At 42.2% G+C, this 23206-nt stretch overlaps 1 protein-coding gene and 2 non-coding genes across 4 annotated transcripts in view; 2 read left to right on the forward strand and 1 right to left on the reverse strand.

Annotated features, from left to right (window-relative positions):
• LOC145402799 (ubiquitin-conjugating enzyme E2 Q2) overlaps nt 1–23206 on the forward strand; it is a 395651-nt gene that overhangs the window by 272268 nt on the left and 100177 nt on the right. The gene's annotated exons all lie outside the window — the stretch shown is intronic.
• Nucleotides 19100–19219, reverse strand: LOC145402977 (5S ribosomal RNA). Its single transcript, XR_013897912.1, has one exon. It is a non-coding gene; the product is annotated as a 5S ribosomal RNA (ribosomal RNA).
• On the forward strand, nt 20559–20677 carry LOC145402980 (5S ribosomal RNA). Its single transcript, XR_013897915.1, has one exon. It is a non-coding gene; the product is annotated as a 5S ribosomal RNA (ribosomal RNA).

The following is a 23206-nucleotide window of genomic DNA, read 5'->3' on the forward strand; positions in this document are numbered from 1 at the left end:
GTTGGACCAAAAACGTGTTGGAGAAACAACAGAGCTTATGGGGAAAAATGAATTATGTCAGCAACCCTAGGAAAAGTCACCCTAAATACCTACCATATACCTATGCATCTATTAGTACTACTGTAATTATAATAAATGATACTGTACTATGAATGATAACTAACCTTTTAGGATAATGTTGGTGGGCATGCTGAATGGAAGGTGATATCTGAGACTAGGTAGTCCTACTGGGTCCCTGGAGGATGGCTGCTGGCGTCACTAGCGGGTAATGGCTGCTGCTCCTCCTCAACCTCCCTCATAAATCCTTTGAAATTCCTCTCCCCTTTCTTCTGCCTCTCGATGAATTCTAGCTTGGTGGCCTGAAGGAGGTGCCGCTGCTTCTTGGGGTTCTCAGAAGGCTTCCTAGGCATTGTGAGCATGAAAAACTCCAGTAGCAAGGGCAGAAAATGCAGCGGGAGAAATTTAAACAAAACATCACATGAGAGCGGAAGCGTTTTTCATTGGGCGACATCACGATCTCGTCACGATAGCGGGCGAGGGAGGCTACTTGATCGGAAGTTTTGATTGGCTGTCAGCATCACAGGAACATCCAGTATGACCGTGTTGGACCAGAGGTGATCGTGCTAGTGGCAGACTCTGCGGATTTTGCCCACTTCTTGGAGCTACGTCAGTGTTATGCTTACGCACTCGTTTTACAGTACTTAAATCATATTAAATTGTACTAATTTTTTGCTCTCCGTGCTGGACATGAATTGTGCTGGACAAACGCGTGTTGGACACGAGGGTACTATATATATATATTTATATATATATTTTTATGTGTCTGACTCTGGGCATAGGCTTCACAGCCTGCTTTCAAGGCCCAGTAGTCCTCCTTCATCCTATACACCTCTACATATCACCACTTCAGTGCTAACACCCTCCGACCATACTGAATACATGCTAGGGCTGTTACATACCAGTTTGGTGCATTGGTATTAGCGGGGGTATTTTTAGGACATGTCGGCGGATCTTCTGATAGATCAGTAAAGTCTGTTTTCATTGAATTCAATTCCTTAAGCTGTTCCTTGCCCCAGCGAGGATTTGAACCATCAGTAAAGTCTGTTTTCATTGAATTCAAATCCTTAAGCTGTTCCTTGCCCCAGCGAGGATTTGAACCTGGGTCTGGTAGGACCGCAAACCTCCTCTGTACCGACTGAGCTACTGCCTCCCCCAATGGGACTCACAGTGACAAAACGTGTGGACGTATATATACGTCAACGGGAGTTGGCGGGTTAAGCTTGGTACCCATCTTGTATTGGCCCTTTGTACTTTTTCAACCTTATCTACTGTATGTGTTTTTTGAGATATGGATTCCAGACTACTGATGCATACTCTAGGGTTGGTCTGATGAATGATGTTATATTTTTCTCAGCATCTCTTCATTTATGTGTGTCAATGCTGTTCTCGCATTAGCAACCAGTGTATACATGTTCTGTACCTTCTCACTGATGTGGTCAGTCGGAGATAATCATTTAATTGATAATCACTCCTAGGTCCTTCTCACTTTCTGATATGTGTAGGGTTGAACATCCTGTCTTATAATCCCAATGTGGTCTTTTTTCACTTTTACCAAACTTAGTTACATGATACTTGTTCACATTGAATCCCATTTGTCATTTATTGCTCCATTCATGAAGTTTATTAAATTATTCTTGTAGCTTTCTGCAAGAGTCTGTGTTAATAATTCTTCTTTGTATTTTTGCATCATCAGCTAACATATTTAGATAGCTTCCATTTCCAGTGTTGCTGTCTGTGTCATTTATATATGCTAAAAACATAATTGGTGCCAGCACTGAGCCCTGTGGAACTCTGCTAGTCACTTCCCTGCATGATGAGTAAATTCCCCTTAGTACTGTTTTCAGTTCCCTTTTTCTGAGAAAATCTTGCATCCAACAGTACAGGTTGCCTTTGATTCCTCCCTGATGGTAATTTCCATAAAAGTTTTTGGTGTGGTTCTCTGTCAAATGCCTTCTTGAAATCTAAATGGATACTGTTCACCCATTCTTCTCTTTTCTGTAATGTTTCTGGAACTCTAATATAGTTGCTTCATAGATTAGTAACACATGATTTTCCTTTTCTAAAACCAAACTGCCTTTCTGTTATCATACTGTGTTCTTCTAGATGGTTTACCCAAACTTTTCTTATCAGCATTTCTAGTATCGTATGTACAACACTGGTCAGTGATACTGGTCGGTAGTTGAGTGGATTCTGTCTATTCCTTTTCTTCAATAGGGGAACAATGTTTGCTCTCTACCAAACATCAGGTAGTTTAGCTTGACCTAATGATTCCTTGAATGTTAAATATATTGGTCTGCTTAACTCTTTTGCACATTCATGTGGCACCGAACCTGAAATTTTGTCATGACTATTTGCTTTTCCTTTGTCTAATTTACGTAACTCCTCCTGTACTTGTTTTTCTGATATTTGTATATCTGGTAATGTGTGTGGGCATGCATGTTCCATATCATCTCTTTCAAAATTATTTTCTTCTGTAAAAACTGATTGGAAATTTTTATTTAGTGTTTCACAAATATTCTCTTGTGTAGAGATGATCCCCTTGTCCTTAATGGACTGTATTTTGTCTTAACTTTGGTTTTGCTTCGGAGTTAGCTGTAAAATAGCTTTGATTGATCACTGCTTTTATTTATAATGTCTTCCTCAAACTTTTTTTTGAACATCTCTCCTTATCCTTGTATAATCGTTTCTTGCCTGTTTATGGTTGTTATATGCCCTCTCACTTTCGTGTCTTCTGTATTTATTCCACAACAAGTCTCTTTTTTTCTTTTGATTTTTTACATTCTGTATTAAACCATTTCTTTATTTTCATTTCTGTTTTTTTGTGCTCTGGGATGTAATTTTGGACTCCTATTTCGTAAAATTCATAGAATTTTCTGTATATAACATTTAAATCTTGTCCTCTGTGCTCCTTTTCCCAATCTGTTTCTAAGAAGTACTTCTTTAGGTCATGGTAGTTGCCCTTTTTGTAGTTTAGGCGGTTTTTGTAATTTTCTTTGTTGTTAACTATGTCATTTGCAGTCATGAAGTTTCAGTTTAATACTGCATAGTCACTTTTGCCGAATGGAGGGTGATACATTATATTGTCAGTATCATTTTCTTGCCTAGTAAATATAAGATCTAGTACTGATGGATCATCAAGTCCTCTTTTTCTGGTGTATTCCTTGTTGTGTTAGGAAGAACTGCACAAGAACCAAGAGCTTTTGATTCCAACAGCTTTCATGGCTTCTTACATGTAGAGTATTCCAATTTATAATTGTATTGAAATCTCCAGTTAATATAATTCTTTTAGATTCCTCTTCCATTCTGTGTAGTTATGCCCTTAAACTCTGAATTGTACTGTCTGCCAGGTCTTCATATTTGTCTTTTTCCCAAATGTTTGTTTTGGGTGGCATGTATAAGTTAGCCACAGTTACTTTCTCTTGAGGTGTGTTAATCTCTGCTGTAGTCAGTTTTACTTGTGAGGGTATATCTAGTTCTATTTTTTTGTCTAACCGATTTTTCTTTGTTAATATTATAATTCCTCCTCCTTTTCTTAAATTTCTGTCTTGTCTCCATATATTGTATTCCTCTAGGGTATTGTTTGATATCCGTGGGGTTAATTTTGTTACAGTAAAGCAAATAATACGTGGTTCCTTTTCTTTGGTATAGTCTTTCATCTCTAATAACTTAGACACCATTCCATGTACATTTCTGTACATCAACTCAATCATCTTGTTTACATACTTCCCATAGCTTGAGACCACTACCTTCCATCATTTTATTCATTGTTGGTTATGTACCACTTTCATACCTGCAATCCAATTACTTTGTAAAAAAATTTACTCTTCTCTTCCTCTGATCTTTCCTCATTCCTTGTTGTTGCTTCCACCCTCTTCTCCTTGAGTATTCCCAATTCCTCTTGAGTTAGGCATTTTTCTATCCATCCATCCATCATCCAATCCTGTGTTGCCTTATGAAGAGTGTAGGAGCCTGGGGCTTGGCAAGTTGCTCCTGACAATAAGATGAGAGTGACCAGCCTCACTCATCCCTGAGTGGCATTACATGAATACTAAACCCCAACCACCCCATAGATATAAACCTGCACCAGCTGAATCAGATTTTTTTTTTTTTTTTTTTTTTTTACGTGTCCGACTCTGGGCAAAGGCCCAGGGCCTATTTCTTGGGGGGCAGTGGCCTATCCCAAGGCCCAGTAGTTCTCCTACACCTCCACATGTCACCACTTCAGTGCTAACACCCACTGTCCATATTGAATACATGCTAGGGTTGTCTCATACAGGACTGTTGTACTGGTATTAGTGGGGGTACTTTTACGACATGTCGGCGGGTCATCTGGTAGATCAGAAAAGTCTGCTTTTTAGGAAATTCAAATCCTTAAACTGTTCCCTGCCCCAGCCGGAATTCGATCCTGGGTCCATTAGGACTGCAAGCCGCCTCTTTACCGATTCAGCCACCGCCTCCCCCACTGAACCACCAGGTGCCATAATTTAGTTATATGGTTACCATGTAGCATAGTAAATGGTTTCCTGGTGTGCAGGAAACCATTTGGCTTGTCACTCAGTGTAGAGTCACCCATAGGCAGGAGGAGGAGGAAAGAATGAAGGAAAAAGACAGAAGAGGGAGTGGGGAGTGTAAAGTCACCCGTAGGCAGAAGGAAGAGGAAAGAATGAAGGAAAGAAAGAAGAGGAAAAAAGGAAAAGAGGAAAGGGCAGACATCCAAAGGAGCACTGCATCGAGTGAGTGGATTAAATTCCTCTTTCTCCATGAGTTTGTTTGCAATTTTTTTCATAATTCCCTCCACAGTGTTTCGTAGCCTTTTGTGTTCCTCTGTGTCTTTATCACAGATCTCCTCTGATACTTCCTTCAATATTTTCATTATATTTACCATCTCCTTTTTGTCTCTCAAAATTTTGTTTCTTATTTCTTCTTCATCTGTATCACTGATTACCTTAGATTTAGTGATATCTGCAGAGTCTTTGACCAGTTTTGGATTGTTTGTAATGATTGTTTCACTTCCATTCTAATGCTTTTTTCTTTGACTTTTGTTTCTAAGTCTTTCCCTACTTTTGCCATTTCAGCATATGTAGTTTCTACTTCATCTTTGCAACTTCTCATCATTTCTTTCACCAGGGTTATCTCCTCTTCAGTATCACTGCTTTGGCGTATCAGACTGCTTGCTTGCTTAGTTGTCTCTGTATCATTTCTGAACTCCACCATAATACTCTCATGGTTGACAACTGTACTAGCCATTTTACTAAACTTCCTTCTAAGTGAAAGTACCTGTTGTTGTGTCTTTTTTGTTTAATTCCATGACTAATTTTTCATTTTCTTCCTTGTGCATTCATGATTCCATCTTAATTTAATCTATTTTACTTTGAAAAGTTTTCTTCATTTGCCTGGACCTGGGACTGTGCAGTGAGTGGAACCTGTGCTGTGTCTGTCCCCCTTTATTAATACTGAAGATGACAAAACAAAATAAGTTCAAAAGCAAGCCTGAGGATAGTAAATCACCTATGGGGATGAGGGTGGGTTCATGGAATGTGGGAAGTTTGAGGGGAAGAGCGAGGGAAGTCGTTGAGGCATTCAGTAGGAGGTGGGTGGATGTGGCGTGTTTGCAGGAAGTCCGGTACAGGGGTGGATCAGCCAGAATGATTGTTGGGAAGGACTGTTGCTATAAGTTGTTTTGGCAGGGGGGAACAGACAGATGTGGAGGTGTTGGTGTGATGGTGGCAGAGAAATGTGTGGAATATGTTATGAATGTTTTGAGAGTAAGCGATAGGATATTGGTAGTGAAAATTCTGTTCGGTAGAAAGGTAGCTGTGATTATATCGGCATATGCACCACAGGCAGGATTGGATGAAGCGGAGAAAGATAGATTTTGGGATGATTTAATACGTGTAGTGGGTGGTATGCGGGATGATGAGATAGTGATTTTGGAAGGGGACTTAAATGGTCATGTAGGTGAAGCAGCACAAGGTTATGAAGGAGTGCATGGGGGATGTGCGTATGGTCTAAGGAATGCAGAAAGGGAAAGGATACTCGAGTTTCGGGAGGCAACGGATGTGATTGTGTGCAACACATATTTTAGGAAAAGAGAGAGTAGGTTAATTACGTATGAGTCTGGGGGAAATAGCAATCAGATAGATTATTTTCTGGTTAGGAGGACTGATAGGAGGTTAGTGAAGGATGTTAAAGTTATAGGAAGTGAGGAGTGTGTGCAGCAGCACAAACTATTGATTTGTGATAGAGTGCTTAAGTACAAGTGATGAAAAAGAGGACTTATGTACCTAGAAGGAAAATATGGAATCTGTAAAACCAGGTAGTAAGGGATGCCTTCTGAGGTGAGTTGAGGAGTGGTGGCTGAACAGGGAGCTGTAGACAGAGGTGTTAATGAACTGTACAGAGCCCTCAAGAACAATTTCTTGATAGTTACTGATGTAACATGTGGTTGGACAAGAGGACCACCAAGACATAAAGTAACTTGATGGTGGGATGAGGGTGTAGAAGCTGCAGTTAAGGAGAAAAGTAGGCTTTTCCGGGAATGGAAGATGGGTGGTAGCAAAGAGGAATATTTGGCTGCCAAGCGTAGGGCTAGAAGAGAGGTATACAGGGCAAAGTCACAGAGACTATTACTTGATAACCTAAATCATGGGGAAAGGAAAAATATGATATTTAGGGTGGCAGGTCAAGTGAAGAGGGATAATTGGGATATTATAGGTGAGCAGTGTGTGAAGAATGATGAAGGAAGAGTAGTGGTGAACAGTGAGGATATTAAAGATGCATGGAGAGAGCATTATAACCGGTTGTTGCATGAGGAGTTTGACTGGGACAGGGAAGGTTTGGAGCCAGCAGATCCAGTGTCTGGCCCTTGGCCTTTGATTGATACTGCTATTGTGAGTGAGGCAATAGGCAGGATGAGGGTGGGGAAGGCAGCAGGTGTGTTTGGGTTGACTGCCGAAATGCTGAAGGCCTCAGGCGATATACGGGTGAGTTTAGTCACTGACCTGATAAATAGGATTATTTATGAGTGTGTTGTCTCAGATGATTGGCTGAAAAGCGTAATTGTAAATGTGTATAAAGGGAAGGGTGATGCCCTGGAAAGAGGAAATTATAGAGGTATAAAGCTTTTAGATCAGATAATGAAGGTAATGGAGAGAGTTTTAGAAGGTATGATTAGAGAAAGAGTGGATATTGATGTGATGTAGTTTGGGTTTATGCCAGGTAGGGGGACCACTGATGCTATATTCATTGTTCGACAGCTTCAGGAAAAATATATTGGTAGGAGAAGGGATCTGTATTTTGTTTTTGTTGATTTGGAAAAGGCTTTTGACAGAGGCCCTAGAGAGGTGGTGGGGTGGGCATTGAGAAAGCTTGGCTTGGAGGAGTGGCTGGTTAGGGTGGTTATGGCCATGTATGTGGGTGCTCACACACAGGTAAGAGTCAGTGGAGATTTGAGTGATGAGTTTTCCGTGAATGTTGGTGCGCATCAGGGGTCAGTCTTGAGTCCCATGTTGTTTATCATGGTACTTGAAGCCCTTTCAAGTGACTTTAGAAACAGATTCCCGTGGGAGTTGTTGTATGCTGATGATTTGGTGTTGATTGCAGATAACGAAAGGGAGGCGGAAGAAAGGTTTAGGAAGTGGAGAGATGGTATGGGGCACAAGGGTTTAAGGGTAAATGCAGATAAAACGAAAGTGATGATATCTAGGGTTGGTGGCGGTACTGTCAAAAACGAGGGAGAGTGGCCATGTGCAGTTTGCCACAAGGGCGTGGGAAGTAATTCCATCTTGTGTGGTGTGTGTGATAAATGGGTGCATAAGAGATGTAGTGTTATCAGAGGTAGTCTCTATCTATCTATAGCCCGACGCCCTAATCCCGCAAAGGGTGGCCGCAGACAAAACGCCTCCAAGTCACTCTGTCACCCACCATTTGACTCCCCTCCCCCCAACTCACCCCCCCCTCTCTCATATACCTCTCAACTCCATCCCTCCACCTCATCCTCGGTCTACCCCTCCCTCTCCCTCCCTCCACCTCACCTACATACACCCTCTTAGTCAGTCTTTCATTCTCCATTCTCTCCACATGTCCAAACCACCTCAGTTTATTTCTCCTAATCTTTTCAACCACATCCACATCTACCCCACAACGTTCCTTCACTTCTTCATTCGTCAACCTGTTCCTCCACGTCACTCCACATGCTCCTTTCAAGTAACTCATTTCCACTGCTCTCACTCTTGACTTGTTCCCCTCTTGCAAGGTCCACGCCTCGCTTCCATACGTCAGGGTAGGGATCACAATACCATCAGAGGTAGACTGCGAGATAATGCTGATTTTATGTGTACAGCGTGTCGGGGTGAGCAAGTGGAGATTGTCAGACGTGAAGGGATTGAACTTGCTGGTGAATCTCTTGAGTGTGTGGAAGAGTTTTGTTTTTTGGGAGACATGTTGTGTGCTGGAGGTGGGGCTGGAGTTAGCTCTGTGGCTAGGGTGAGAAGTGGTTGGAAGTAGTTCAGGGAGCCCCTGCCTCTCCTGACATTGAGAGGACTCTCCCTATGTGCTAAGGGGTCTTTGTATGCAGCATGTGTTAGGAGTGTAATGCTGTATGGTAGTGAGACCTGGACAGTGAAGGAGGAAGATATTCGCCGGGTCACACATACAGAAATGACAATGATTAGGTGGATGTGCAGTGTGTCCCTGCGTCCAAGGCCTGGAGCGGCTGGGTTTACAATGGAAGAGTTGAAAGGTAGGATGGGACTGGAGTGTATTGGTGTTGTGAAGAGGAGAGGTAGATTGAGATGGTTTGGACATGTGGAGGGGATGGGGGATGATAATTGGGTGAGGAAGGTGAGAAGTGTTAATACTGGGGGTGGGGTTACGAGGGGTAGACCGAGAAAGACATGGGACGAGGTCATGAAGTGTAACCTCGGGGTTAAGGGACTGAACAGGGAGGCTGCAATGGATTGTGCAGCATGGAGAGCCGCCATTAGGTGACCAAGGCCGACACATGCAAGCATGTTGGAGCCTTTAAAGAATGAAAACGAAAACGAAAATGATATCTATTGCCAGATGCCTTAATTCCTTAAGGGGTGGCCACAAACAAATTGCCTCTATGTCACTCAGTCCCCTGCCATTTCACTGCCCTGCTTCCAGCTCACAACCCCCCTTTCTCATATACCTCTCCTCTCCATCTGTCCATCTAATCCTTGGCCTTCCTCTTCCTCTCCCCCCCCCCCTCTACCTCACTCACACTCTCCTCATCAGTCTTTCACTCTTCATCCTCTCCACATGGCCAAACCACCTCAGTGTGCTTCTCCTAATGCTTCCTATCACATCCACATCCACATCACAATGCTCTTTCACTTCCTTATTTGTTAGTCTGTCACTCCATGTGACCCCACATGCTCCTTTCAAATAACTCATTTCCACTGCTCTCACTCTTGACTTGTGTCCCTCCAACAAGGTCCAAGCTTCACTTCCATATGTTGGTATCACAATACAGTCATGTAGTAACTTTTTCACTTCCATGCTCACTTCCCTGTTTCTTATCACTGCCTTCAAGGAACCAGCAGCCTTTCTTCCCTGTTGTACTCTTTCAAGCACATCACCCTCCAAGCTCCCATCCATACTCATCACACTACCCAAATACTTAAATGCACTCACATTTTCCATTTCCTCATCATCCAACCTCACTGTACATTCACTGACTTCACTTCTCTCGAAGACCATAACTTTACTCTTCCTTACATTCACCTTTAGATTCCGTTTCTTACACACTCTCTCAGACTCATTCACCAAGCCTTGCAGCTCCCCTTCATCTTTGCTTAACAACACATTATCATCTGCAAACAATAGTACAGGGAGTTTCCAGACACTTCCGTCTCTCACTAGGGCTGCTTCAAGATCCATTGCCCTACCTTGTTTTTCTTTTATAACCCCATCCATATACAGACTGAACAGCCGTGGAGACAAGACACATCCCTGTTTCAATCCAGCCTTCAAATAGAAAAACTTACTCAGTTTACTATCCATATGTACTGCAGCATTAGCACCCTCTTGCATACTCTTCACATCCCTCAACAACCTCCCATCTACTCCATATATTCTTAAGACTTTCCTCAATCCTAGCCTGTCCACCCTGTCATATGCTTTCTCCAGATCCATGAAGGCAGCATACAACTTCGTTCCCTTCCCTAGAAACTTTCCCACTTAAGCTCTAAGAATGAATATCTGATCTACAACTCCTCTTCCCTTTCTAAAACCTCCCTGTTCTTCTCCAACTGATTTCTCTGTTATTTTCCTAACTCTGTCAATAAGTATCCTGCCATATACTTTTCCTATTACACTAAGAAGGCACATTTCTCTATGATTACCACACACTTCTTTTTCCCCTTTTCCTTCGTACAGGGGAATAATCTTACCTGACTACCAGTCCTCCGGGATTCTACCTTCCTCCCAGGACAGTCTGCACATCATGCACATCCATTCTACTATTCACTCTCCCCCATGCTTCAGTATTTCACCACACATTCCATCGATTCCTGAGGCTTTCCCCATTTTAACTTTCTTCATTGCTTCCACAACCTCCATCCTACTGATTTCTTCCTGTCTTCTCACATTCCTCCTTCTCCCAGCCATTCCTCAGCCACTTATACTTCTACTACTTTCATTCTCTATGTTCCAGAATTCGCCAAAGTGTTCCTTCATCTACTCACTTTTTCTCTGTTCTCCATTAGTTATCTACCTTTTTTATCTTTCACTCCCCAGCTAACTATTTTGGCAACCTGTCTAACTCACTTTATGTCTTTCCAGAACATTTTCCTACATTCCCTCCACTTTGCACTCAAGCTCCTTCCAAATTTCTCATCCACTCTCTTCTTATTCTCTCTTACTAATCTTTTTACCAGTCTCTTCTGCTCTACATGTAACGCTTTTTCCTTTTCTCAACTTCTTCCAAGCCCCTGTTTCTCATCCACTCACTATATGCTTTCTTCTATTGTGCCACAGCCTCTCTCACCTCTTCATTCCACCATGCTGTTCCCTGCACCCCCTTTCGTCTTCTCTTCGCCCCACGCACCACCTCACACGCTACACAGATTTCTTCTGTGTATATGTTGCACACACCTTCCATGTCCCCCATCTGCTCCAATCCATATTTACCCAATCGCTCCTCCACTTCCCTCTGATATTATGCCTTTTTTCCCTCCTCTTGTAACTTTTCCACCCTCTTTGTATGAACTACTTCTTGCTGTCCTTCCCTCCTCCTATTTCTCCATGTTGTTTGGACTTCACCACCAAGTGTTGGTCAGAAAGTCCACTTCTCCAACCTCTGTATACTCTTGCATCCATTACACACCTTCTCATCCTTTCATCCACACACACATAATCAGTCATTGCCTTCCGTTCATTCAGTTCTCCACCCACCCTTCTCATCACTCGCCATGTATACCTGTGGATCATTTTGTGCCTGAAGAGGGTATTAGCTATCACCAGCCCCCTTCCAACACAAATGTCCACTATAGTAGTGCCATTCTTCTGCATCTCTGCAGACACACCCCACTCACTAACTACTCCATCCACCATCACATTCCATACTTATCCATTCATATCTCCAGTCAAAAACACTTTCTCGTTCCTTTCAAACTTTTCCATGCACACTTCCACATTTGTACAGAACTCCTCTCACTCTGCTTGCACGATCGTGCATTGGCGCATACACACACACAGTTGTCCACATTTGTAGTCCAACTTTCAGTCTTACTGACACAGTCCTTGATCCAACTGATCCATACTCTCTTATATTCTCCTTCCATCTGTTACTCACAACAATACACACTCCCTCTTTTGCCCTCTCATTTTCACTGAGTCCTGCGCATATACCCCATGCATACTCCCATTCTCTCACACTCTCTCCTCTCCATTTAGTTTCAGTTAATGCACATATATCCACTTTCGCACCCTCAAGCACCTGGCCAGTCTCTCTTCCTTTCACTTCTTCATTTGCACCCCTTACATTCCTTGTACATATATCCGTACCATGTCCTTTGTTCGGTCCTTAGTCGTCATCTTCAGGTCAGTCCTGGTCCGAGGCTTCTTGTTCGTATTTTTAGTTAGTTGTTTTCCGGGGAGGGGCACTATCCCTCTGCCAACTCACTTGTTGTCACGTAGGGAACATGTGTTGGTTGGTTTCTCTACTAATTTAATATATTGTTTCAATTTCAGCCAATTCTGGGTTGAAATCATCATCCTGTTTTCTACAGTACTTTTATCCCTTTTCTTAATTTCTTCCATATTCACTCTACTAAAGATGGTGTTCATCTTGTGGTAATTCTCACTTAGAAAGGTAACTTCTAGTTAAAAGTTTGCATCTCCCTGCTACCCGCCTGGTGACAGACGACACGCAGCGGAATCTTGCACTAATTGGATGTATTCTGTTATTTGGACAACACTTTTGCTTATGCTTGCTCTGCTGTATTAGAACATCACTTTGTGTGTGTGTGTGTGTGTGTGTGTGTGTGTGTTCAGAGAAATGTGCCCAGTGCATGAGGCTTAGGATGGCCATTGTTTACATTTTTATTTTATTGTCATTGTTGTAATGCATTAATTTCTTGCTGCAGTGTGTTGATAATTATATTACCATATATACTTTTTATATATCCTGGTATTTTGTGATTGTAATAGTAATGTGACTTAGAGTGTTAATAGTCAGCTTGAGATGTAACTGTCAATTAAGAATGACAGGTGTGGGTGGTCAGGTTGTGGTTTAGTGGAAGGTTGGGAGTTGGAGTTGAGGCGGGTGGAGCTCGTTTCATCCCTTCCTCCCCTCCTCCCTGGGTATATAGGGGTGGGAAGGGGACATCCCTGAACAGAAATTAGTGCTTGTGTATGTACAGTATCAATACTGTATTGTATTATATGTTTGATTTTAATCTGGTAATCATAGGTATAATTGTTGGAAGGATTTTAGGATAGAGGGTTGAGATGGTACATTATCCAGCTCAACATCGAGTGATTAGCTGATTGTAGGTACCGACACAGTATCTGGCTGGGGGGTTGACTGAGTTATGTCGGATGATTGAGAATTTACTGTATAACCTGAGGACTGTATAGAAGAACGACTGATTTGAGAAAGATGACTGATGAACCGCTGCAAGTTTATCAGATGATGGCAAATTATTATCAGAAAGATGGCTGATGATCAACTCCAGGCTCTTCAAATAATGTTAAATCATTGTATAATCCAAGGCCTGTATAGAAGAAAGACCGATCAGAGAAGATGACTGATGATCAGCTGCAGGGTCATCGAGGCACAAGGAACCACCTTTACTTCTTAACATCACTCCTGGATGTGCAGACTGAAATTTTAACTTCACCAAGATGCTTTGGTTTACCAAACCTAAGAACCTTGAAAGCTATAAGATTTTTCACTTCTGATACCCCCCAATCCCGGCAGATTTTGGAATTTTTTTTTTTGGGGGTTCAAACCTCCGCTTTTTGTGAGAAACAAGTGTCAAATCACAGAAGTACTCACGTGAGCTTAGAAATGGGCTATGCAGGTGACCCTTTAAACACCTGGTATCGTGTTCTCTGGAGCCATGCTACAGGTATAACATTTTCTATGGTAGCGGTAACTATTGCAAACCACTCAGAATGGGTAGATAGTTGTTCATTTTGTACATATTTATAGGTAGTACATGAATATATTGGTTTTCACACAATAATGTAGGCAATATAAGCTTTGTTTCACTCACTGAACACATCAGCATACTGCACCTTCCATGGCGACGTTACTTCCTCATCACTTCTGCTCATTTCTTCCTCTGGCGCCTCGTAATCATTGTTCTCCACGTTGTCATCGATTGGGGAATCACGCTCACCTTGAATTTCGTACCGTGGTGCAACATGTCTTCACTGGCCAGGGCACTGCTACCAGGTGAGTTGCCGAGACAATGGCTTGCAGGGGGGTAGGGGTGGGGGTCACACAGGGTAAGACAGTGTTGCTGCCAGGCAGCTGGTAGAGGAAGGTCTCCCATATATGCCTACCAAAAATCACGCGTGAAACTTGAAAAATGTGCAAATGACAGACCTTGCAATTGCAAAACATATCGATACGTTGATGGGAGTCACCGTGACAAAACATTGTGACATACCCATACGTCAACGGGATGCTTCGGGTTAAATTCAGATCTAGCCCTTACTGGCAATTAGTACAACTCGGTTAGAAGTAAGGTGATCGGAGTTTTAGGGGGAAGGCCAATCATATGCCTAGCTGCTATGTTCAATGCAGACTGAGCTTTATTTATTAGATTATTTAGGAGTTAAATCCATGATAAATTAATATATTCAACATGAGACAAAACTATAGCATGGACAAGTGTTAAGGGACAGTGTCTACAGAGGAATCTCCTGAATCGCTGTCTAATGAGACTGGGCACAGGCTGTGATTTGAGAATTCCATGAGTTATAAATAACTAATCACATGGGGGAAATTACTTATGAGTCAGTCATCCTGGAGAAGTAGCCCCCCTTACCCCCACACCTACATCAAACTTTTTTTTTTTTTTTTTTTTTTTAAACAACAGAGGAAGGAAAAACAAATGAATAAAAAAAAAAAAATAATCAATACACCAGATTACTGGCATCCTTCATTCATGAAATGTCTGTAACAGTTGGACCTGAACAGGTGTAGGTTGAAGTTTGGGAGGAAACAACTCTGGGGAAGTGAGTTCCAGAGAGATGCAGTTTGGGGAATAAAAGAATTCTGATAGGCAGAAGTTCTGCAATATGGCTGTGTGACATTCTAGTCGTGAGCAGTACCAGATGCCCATGTAGCACGAGGGAAGGCATGGAGAGGTGGCACAATGGACACAACTTCGTCTAAGCATTTGTCATAAAAATATCTGTAAAATAATGCAAAGGAAGCAATATTCCTTCTTACTTGTAGGGGAGGTAGTTTATAATAGCATGGTTATTAATAATTCCAACAGATTTGTTCTCAGTTTTGTTCAGTTGTTTTAGTGCAACCTCTCCACATCCATTCCACAAGGGTGAGCAATATTCTGGCTGAGAGTGTACATGATTCTTATAAATTATAGCTAACTGCTTGTCAGTGAAGAAGTTACGGTCTCTGTACAACAATCCAAGTTTCTTTGAGGCGGTTTTAGCAAGTGATCTGACATGAGAGGTCCAGCTGAGGACATTGGTAAGTGAGACACCAAGAATTTCAAAACTTTTGGAGGTTGGAATATTAGTAGCATTGAAGGTATTATAGGAATCTGGCAATGTCTGTCTATTAGTAAATCGTATGTATTTGGTTTTACTAGCATTAAATGAGACAAGGTTGTTTTGTCCCCATTCATTGATCATAGCTAGGTCTTGGTTTATGGAGGTGGATGTACTGAGTTGAGAGTTAAAGATATTAGACTTTGTAAATGGGTGTTTGAGTGTGAATTAACTGTGAAGTGTTGAGTCATCTGCATATGAATGGATGGGATTGTGGGTGACAGATAAGAGATCATTAATATGAACCAGGAATAGGGTTGGTGCCAGAATTGATCCCTATGGCTCGCCGGCATTAATTGAGTCATTTGGAATATACATCATCTACTTTTATTTTTTTGTTGCTGAAATACAAGGAAAGTAGAGGAACAAAAGACGTTAGTCCATTGCTAGGGAGTTTGCGTAACAGTGAATGGTGCCATACTCTGTCGAAAGCTTTAGAAATATCAAGCACTACTGCATGAGCTTCTCCATGTTCGTCAGTTGATTGATGGATCGTATGAGTCAGGAGATTGAGTATGTCAATGGTGGATCTTTTGCAACAAAAAACATATTGTCTGTCACTAATTAAGTTGTTGTGCACATTAATTAAAATGTCATACTTTACATGTGCTTATTAATTAAAATTTCAAATGCTTTACATGTGCTTATTAATTAAAATTTCAAATATTTTTCCAAGAGAAGATGTGACAGGTATTGGTCTGTAATCAGAGGGGTCAAAGGAACTTTCTTTCTTTGGAACTGGGTGGATATTGGCTTCTTTCCGTGAATTAGGGAATGAAGAAGTACGTATGCATAGTCTGAATAATTTAGCTAGAACAGAGGCAAGTTCTGGGGAACACATTTTCAAAACCATTGACAGAATTCCATCTGGGCCAGGAGCTTTGTTGGTTGGTAGATTGTCTGGGATGGATTTTACGTACAGTAAAAGTCCCATTATTCGGCATCTATTGGACCGGGACATACCGAGAATTAGATTTGCCGAATAATCAAAAACCTACCCACTCAGTACCTTAAATATATTGGTGAACACTGTCATCACCACTTATGGTATTACAACTGTGTTTGGAGAGAGTACTGTATACTGTACGATACTGCAATCAATACAGTACTATACCTGAATCTGAAATACTGTATATATATAAATTAGTGAACATATACAAATGTAATGACACAGTAGGCCTACAAGCCAGATAACACTTCCTGGATGGCCGAAATGATACGGAATATTACCTACCAGCTCAGTACATCACATGTATTGGTGAACTCATCACTACTTATATTATTACAAATATGTTTGGAGTACTGTATACAGTTCTTTTTCCGAACAAAATAAAATAGTCGGAAAATTGCATAAAATAAAGTGAATTCGAATTGGTAAGGTCTTTCTGATGAAAGTTAAACTTACATTTAGCACTCACTCTTTTGTTCATTTTTTTGTTTACATGTGAAAGGTAGAGTAATGATGGAAACAGTAATGTATTCCATGAACTCCTTAATAACCTTCGGCATTGAACAACCCATTACAATACCGATGTCAATGATGTCGAGTTAGTGAGCTATGAAAAACTGTGAACAATTATGGGAATGGAACGAAGGTCACTGGTATATTTACACAACTCTACGCTATGATTCCAAGCAATCAGGGGTTCGGTTAATCTCAGATGTTTTCGCCTATTTGGTAAATGCACCTTAACTTTATCAATTCTCCTGTGAATCGTAGCGAATCATAGCATGGGTTTAGGAAGCTAAATAACACATTTCTAGGTGCGCCAGACGATTATCTTCACATCTTATAAGAAAATGGAAGAAATTTAATCCCTCTCTGAGTACGTAGAGTTAAGTTCTTCCATTCTTCTGAAATCAATTTATTTTTCTTAAAGATATGAAGATAATCGTCTGGCTTACCTAGCAGTGTGTTATTTAGCTTCCTAAAACCATGCTGTGATTCGCTATGATTCACGAAAAGATTGATAAAGTTACGGTGCATTTACCAAATGGGCGAAAACATCTGAGATTAACCGACCGCCTGACTGCTTGGAATCATAGCGTAGAGTCGTGTAAACATATCCAGTGACCTTCTTTCCCTCCCCATAATTGTTCAGTTTTCTTTATAGCTCACACTGACTTAACATCACTGACATCAGTACTGTAAAGGGTTGTTCAGTGCCGGAGGTTATGAAGGGGTTAATGGGATATATTACTGTTTGCATCAATACTCTCTCTTTCATGTTAAACACAAAAACGAACAAATGTATGAGCGCTGAGTGTACATTTAACTTTCATCAGAGAGACCTTAGCAATTCATATTCCTTCAGTTTATTTTTAAGTATTTTTCTGACTTTAGGTTAGGTTAGGTTTGGTTAAATTATTAGGTACAGTTAAACTCGGTTAGGTTAGGTTTAGTTAAACAGGACAGTCCCTTCCACCATTATGCTGAGGAATAAAAATACTAGAGCTGTCACAGCTGTACAGCTAAAAACAACGTGGAAACTGATTTAACAAGCACCATTTATTTATGGGTAATGCATTACAGTGTCATTGGTTCGTGGGCTATGCAATTACCAGTAAGTGTCATTTTCAGGAAGACATCAAGAATGAAAGAATTTCAAGAATTAGCGAGGGGGCTTGGAACGTAACCCTCGCTAATTTGGTGTGGGTGGTTACTGTACTGTATGATACAGTGCAGTATTGTAATCAATACAGTACTATACCTGAATCTGAATAAAAATATAGAAATTAGTAAGCATACAGAAGTGTAATGAAACATTAGGCCTACAAGTCACAGATAACACTTCCTAGACTTCCGAGATGATTCTGGACATCTGCCGAATAGTCAAATACTGTATTTTCGTAAATGGGACTATTTCTCAAAACTGCCGAAATGTCAGATCTACCGAACAATCAGCTGCCAAATAATGGGACTTTTACTGTATCTTGTCTGTATTTTAAGTGGAACAGTTTCGGGAGAGTCAAGTTCAAGTACTGGGATGTTCTGGCTGACTTCCTCAATGGTAGAATTCCTGGCACATGTACTGGCAGTGATATTCGCTTTCCCATGTGGGTCATTTGTAATGCTGCCATCTGAAGATTTTAGTGGTGAGAATGGATGATGACTTGTTAAAGTTATTATTGAAAGAATTGAGAGTTGACCAGAATATGCTATTGTCAATAAGGTTGTTAAGTAGTTTTGATGCTTGATTTTGAAGAAAGTTAGATTTAGCGAGATTGATTACAGCTTTTGCATGATTTCTAGCAATTTTAAATTGACAGTGATTCGGATGTTTTTTATTTTAAGTAAGAGTTAGATGCTAATGACTTTTTGGCCGTTGCTCTGGCACAATTGCTATCAGACCATTTTGAAGAGTTTGATCTTTTAGTGAACTGTTGACTTGCTATGAATAAATCCATACCAGCTAGTTCAAAGTCATTAATGTGTGGCTGGGTGGAATTGGGATCACTAGAGGAGAAAGTCTGCCATGGAATGTCAGCAAGATAATTTCTAAATCCATCCTAACTTGATGTATCAAAGTGCCATTGGGTCACCCTGACAGGTTCAGAATGAGGAGGTTTGGGGGCTAACTATTGAGGCTTTGATGAGATTGTGGTCAGAGGATCCAGGTGGTGACAGTACTTCTATCCTGTATTCATTCATTCATTCATTGCCAGACGCCATGTATCCCAAACGGGGTGGCCAAGGGCTTAGAGTTAATTGTTTTACAGGGAGGGGCACTATTCCTCCACCAACCCCACTTGACACGTAGGGATGCCAACAGCATCTGGTGTTCCCAGGCGGTCACCCATCCAAGTACTAACCAGACCCAACGTTGCTTAACTTCGGTGATCGGATGGGAAGCGGTGTACTCAACGTGGTATGGCCGTGTCAGGAATTGATCCAAGTGATGGGCATTATGGTCAGGATTATCTAGTATTCTGGTTGGTTGCTTTACCAGCTATGTGAGATTAAACGATTCTGCAAACCTCTCTCACTCTAGACCAGCATCCAGCATCATCAGTCCTGGCAGAATGTAATAACCATTCAACATAATGTATGTTAAAATCACCCAAAATGGTAATTTCAGTGCTAAGGGCAAGGTTAAGGTTACTTAACTGTGGATATGGAGTCAAATACTGTACACTGGGTTCAGAAGAAGCGCTGGGGAAGTGATAGACTACACAGATAAATTTAGTAATATTTGGATGATTTAGTTTATACAAGTAATCAAAATTAGTTGAAGTGAAGTTTAAAACAGTGTCAGCTGCAAATTCTGATTTGATATAACAACAGGTGCCACCCTTGTTGTGAAGTTTGTGAGGAGATGGTAACCAGGAAAACAAAATAGGGATATTTCAATAGAAGGAGAGATTTTTGATTCTGTGAGGAACAGGGCCAGAAGGGATATGGTTTGTAGGAAAAAATTAACCGAATTCAGGTTGGTGCTGAAACCATGGATATTGGTGAAGAATAAGGCCACACCTGCACTTCTCCGCTGACGAGAATGAATGGAATCTGCAACAGTCGCTGCTGGCACAGTTGCTTTATGGCGACCGAGAGGATCCTGTACTGCCAGCCCTACCCTGCTGGTGGTGGCAGTCCGAGATACCACCTTGTTTGCTAGTAATAATGCAGCAGCCATTGCTAAAGGAAGCGGAAATAGAAGGTGTGATACCTTATGTGCATGTAGTGTGGTGTAGACAATTGAAGGTTGAGGTGAACCAGTGAACACTAACAACCTGGAAAAGAAATTAGTAAAGCATATTTAATGGAAATCAAGAATATTACTGTATAAGATTCTTACCAGACTCTGACGATATTGTTTGAATGGACTGGGAGGGGCGCTGAGGCTTGAGGTAAACCACGTCCTTTCAGCATGAGGCAAGTTCCTGCTGCCTCATGGTACAGTCACTTTGCTGCTTTCTCCTCATCAGCCTCACTCAGGAACCCCTCAAAGTTCAGTGTGGAGGCAATAAAAGTGGTGTCGTCATCACCTGCAGCTGCCGTTGTGGGATTCTGGTCATGTCAGTCTTAAGGTATGTAGGCTGTAACATCCAAACTGGCAAACAGTTGAAACGCCTAGCAGCTTAAATAGCATAACTTAACCTATCCTATTTGGACAATATGGCTGAAATGACCAGGACTGCCTCCGTGTCATCGTGAGTCATCAGTTAATTAAGCTTATTTATTTGCCGAATGGGCATGGACTTTCCATATTTTTTATTGAAGTGTGAACGGCCATGCCACGTTGAGTACACCGCTTCCCGTCCGATCAGCGAAGTTAAGCAACGTTGGGTCAGGTTAGTACTTGGATGGGTGACCGCCAGGGAACACAAGATGCTGTTGGCATCCCTACGTGTCAAGTGGGGTTGGTGGAGGATTGGTGCCCCTCCCTGTAAAACAATTAACTCTAAGCCCTTGACCACCCCGTTTGGGATACATGGCGTCTGGCAATGAATGAATGAATGAATGAGTCTCACAGGTTACTTGTTATTCCTGGATTGTCACAGCTACTGGGCATTTTTATAAACCTGCATCTTAAAGCTATAAATAAGGATTTAGAATGCGTGATACACTGATAAAGGTGAGCTAAGTGATTGCAAGAATTATTGTGGCATAAGTTTATTGAGTGTGGTAGGGAATTATTTTCGAGAAAGTAAGAGAGAGATCAGAAGTCCTGGTGAGTGATGAACAGGGTGGCTTTAGGAGTGGCAGTGGATTTGTGGATCAAATATTTGGATTAAGGCCCCAGTCACACTGGAGGTATGACTTATCGCAAACCAAGTCATGGGTGGTTTTGGTGAGGTTTACGACCGGTCTTCATATGTCTCAGTCTAGCCGCAGGCCACCATGGTGACCAATAACTCGTCGCGAGGTTTTTCTTGCTTCACGAAAAATCTCCCCGCGACCACCGATGTCATGGCACGGAAGCCGCCCGGTGGGCTGCTGGACTGCATCTGGCAGGCTTACAGACTGCGACTGGTCGGCGACACCTGATTTTTAAGCGGTGGTTCCATCTAGACAGAGGCCGGTCGCTGCCCGCTCTGTGCAGTGGCCGTCCACACTCTGTCAAGGCGACGACTGGACTGTGGTGGCCGCCATCCACAAGCCTCCTGTCCGGGGTGGTGGTTGAAGTCCGGCCGCCGTCCAGCCGGTGACTGGTCGACTGACAGGTGGTGGGCTTGACCGAGAACAGCCGCCGGCCAATCTGCGGCCGGTGTTGGTCTAGTGGTGGCCCAGAGGGCGCGGACCAGCTGCTGTTTGTCAGCGGCCTGCCGACGACCGGCCGGCCACCCATCGGTGTCTTGACCTGTGTGTACCTGGCCATGGTCGCCATTTGGCTGCCCACTGGACGAACGCTGGACGGATACTGGATGACCACTGGTAGCCGATCAGTGGCACGACTGCTCGGAGACCTCCGTGGTCGGGGACTGGTTTCGCGATTTTCAGGTTTGTGACAAGTCATGCCTGCAGTGTGACTGGGGCATAAGACAAATGAAGAAGGCTTGTGAAAAGGACTATAAGGTGTTTATGGCATTCGTGCATCTGGAAAAAGCATACAGCAACGTAGACAGAGAAGGATTGTGGAAGGTTTTGCACATGTATGGTGTAGATGGTAAGCTGCTAGGTGCCGTCAAGAGTTTTTATGATGGTAGTGAAGCATGTGTAAGGGTAAATGGGCATAAGTGAATGGTTCACAATCGATGTGGGCATGTGTCAAGGTTGTGCGATGTTCCTATGGTTGTTCAATATATATATGAATGGGGGTGATGAGAGAAGTAAAAACACAAGTAATGGAGAGGGAGATGGTGTTGGTAATGAATAGTGATGGATGGAATATCTCAAATTTGTTGTATGCTGATGATGCAGTACTGCTTGCAAATACCGGACAAGAACTTGGTAGGCTAGTGCAGAGTTTTGCTGATGTCTGTGAATGTCATGCTTTGACACTAAATGTAGAAAAGAGTAAAGTGATGGTTACTGAGAGAGAAGATGACTCCCAGTGTGATGTTACAGTGAATGGAGGGAGACTGGAACTGGTGAGAGAATTCAAATACCTGGGTACAGTGATAGAAAAGGGAAGGAAAATGTGCAAAAGAACTAGAAAGTAGAGTGACACAAGGAAGGAAAGTAGCTGGTGCAATGCAGGCCTTGATAAGAAACAGAGGCGTGAGTGTTGCAGCTGCACGAGGCATACATGAGGGACTGTTAGTGCCAACTTTAACATATGGATGTGAGAATATGGTGTGGCATGAAAAGTGAAAAGTCAAGAGAAAGAGCAGTGGAGATGGGACTGCTGAGTACAGAGAGTAGATAAGTTACGAAATAATGTGATTCGTGAAAGATTTGGAGTGAGGAAGTCTTTGGACACCAGAATTGAAGAGAGAGTACTGAGATGGTATGGTCATATGGAGAGAATGGTCAACACTACAATGGTGAGAAAGGTATATCTGAGCGAATTTGAAGGAGGGAGGAAGTGAGGTAGGCCAAGGAGAAGGTGGAGGGAAATGGTGGATGAGTGTTTGAGGAAGGGAGGTTTGGAAGTTGATGAGGCTAGGGGACTGACGAGATCGAGCTGGCAGGATGAATATCGTGAGGAGAAGCACATGATCAGGGATGTGGCACCCCTTCTTAATGTGACAGCATGTGGATTGACCGTTGGATTACGTATATGTGAAGCTACAGAACTTGGTGAATGTTTTTGTTGTATCAGATAGAGCCAGGATTCCGGGGGCTTGAATGGTGAGTGAATGGAAGTGTGTCCCGGTGGACTGGGCAAATTTGGGCTGTTTGGACGTTGCTACTCCTCACCCTGCCCTAGGGTGGGAAAGGAGGTCTGGATGATGATGATACACTGACACATCCAGTTTGAAGTGG

This window comes from Coenobita brevimanus, chromosome 59 (genome assembly GCF_032717465.1).
Source record: "Coenobita brevimanus isolate Jiangsu-jjx chromosome 59, ASM3271746v2, whole genome shotgun sequence".
Lineage (NCBI taxonomy): Eukaryota > Metazoa > Arthropoda > Malacostraca > Decapoda > Coenobitidae > Coenobita > Coenobita brevimanus.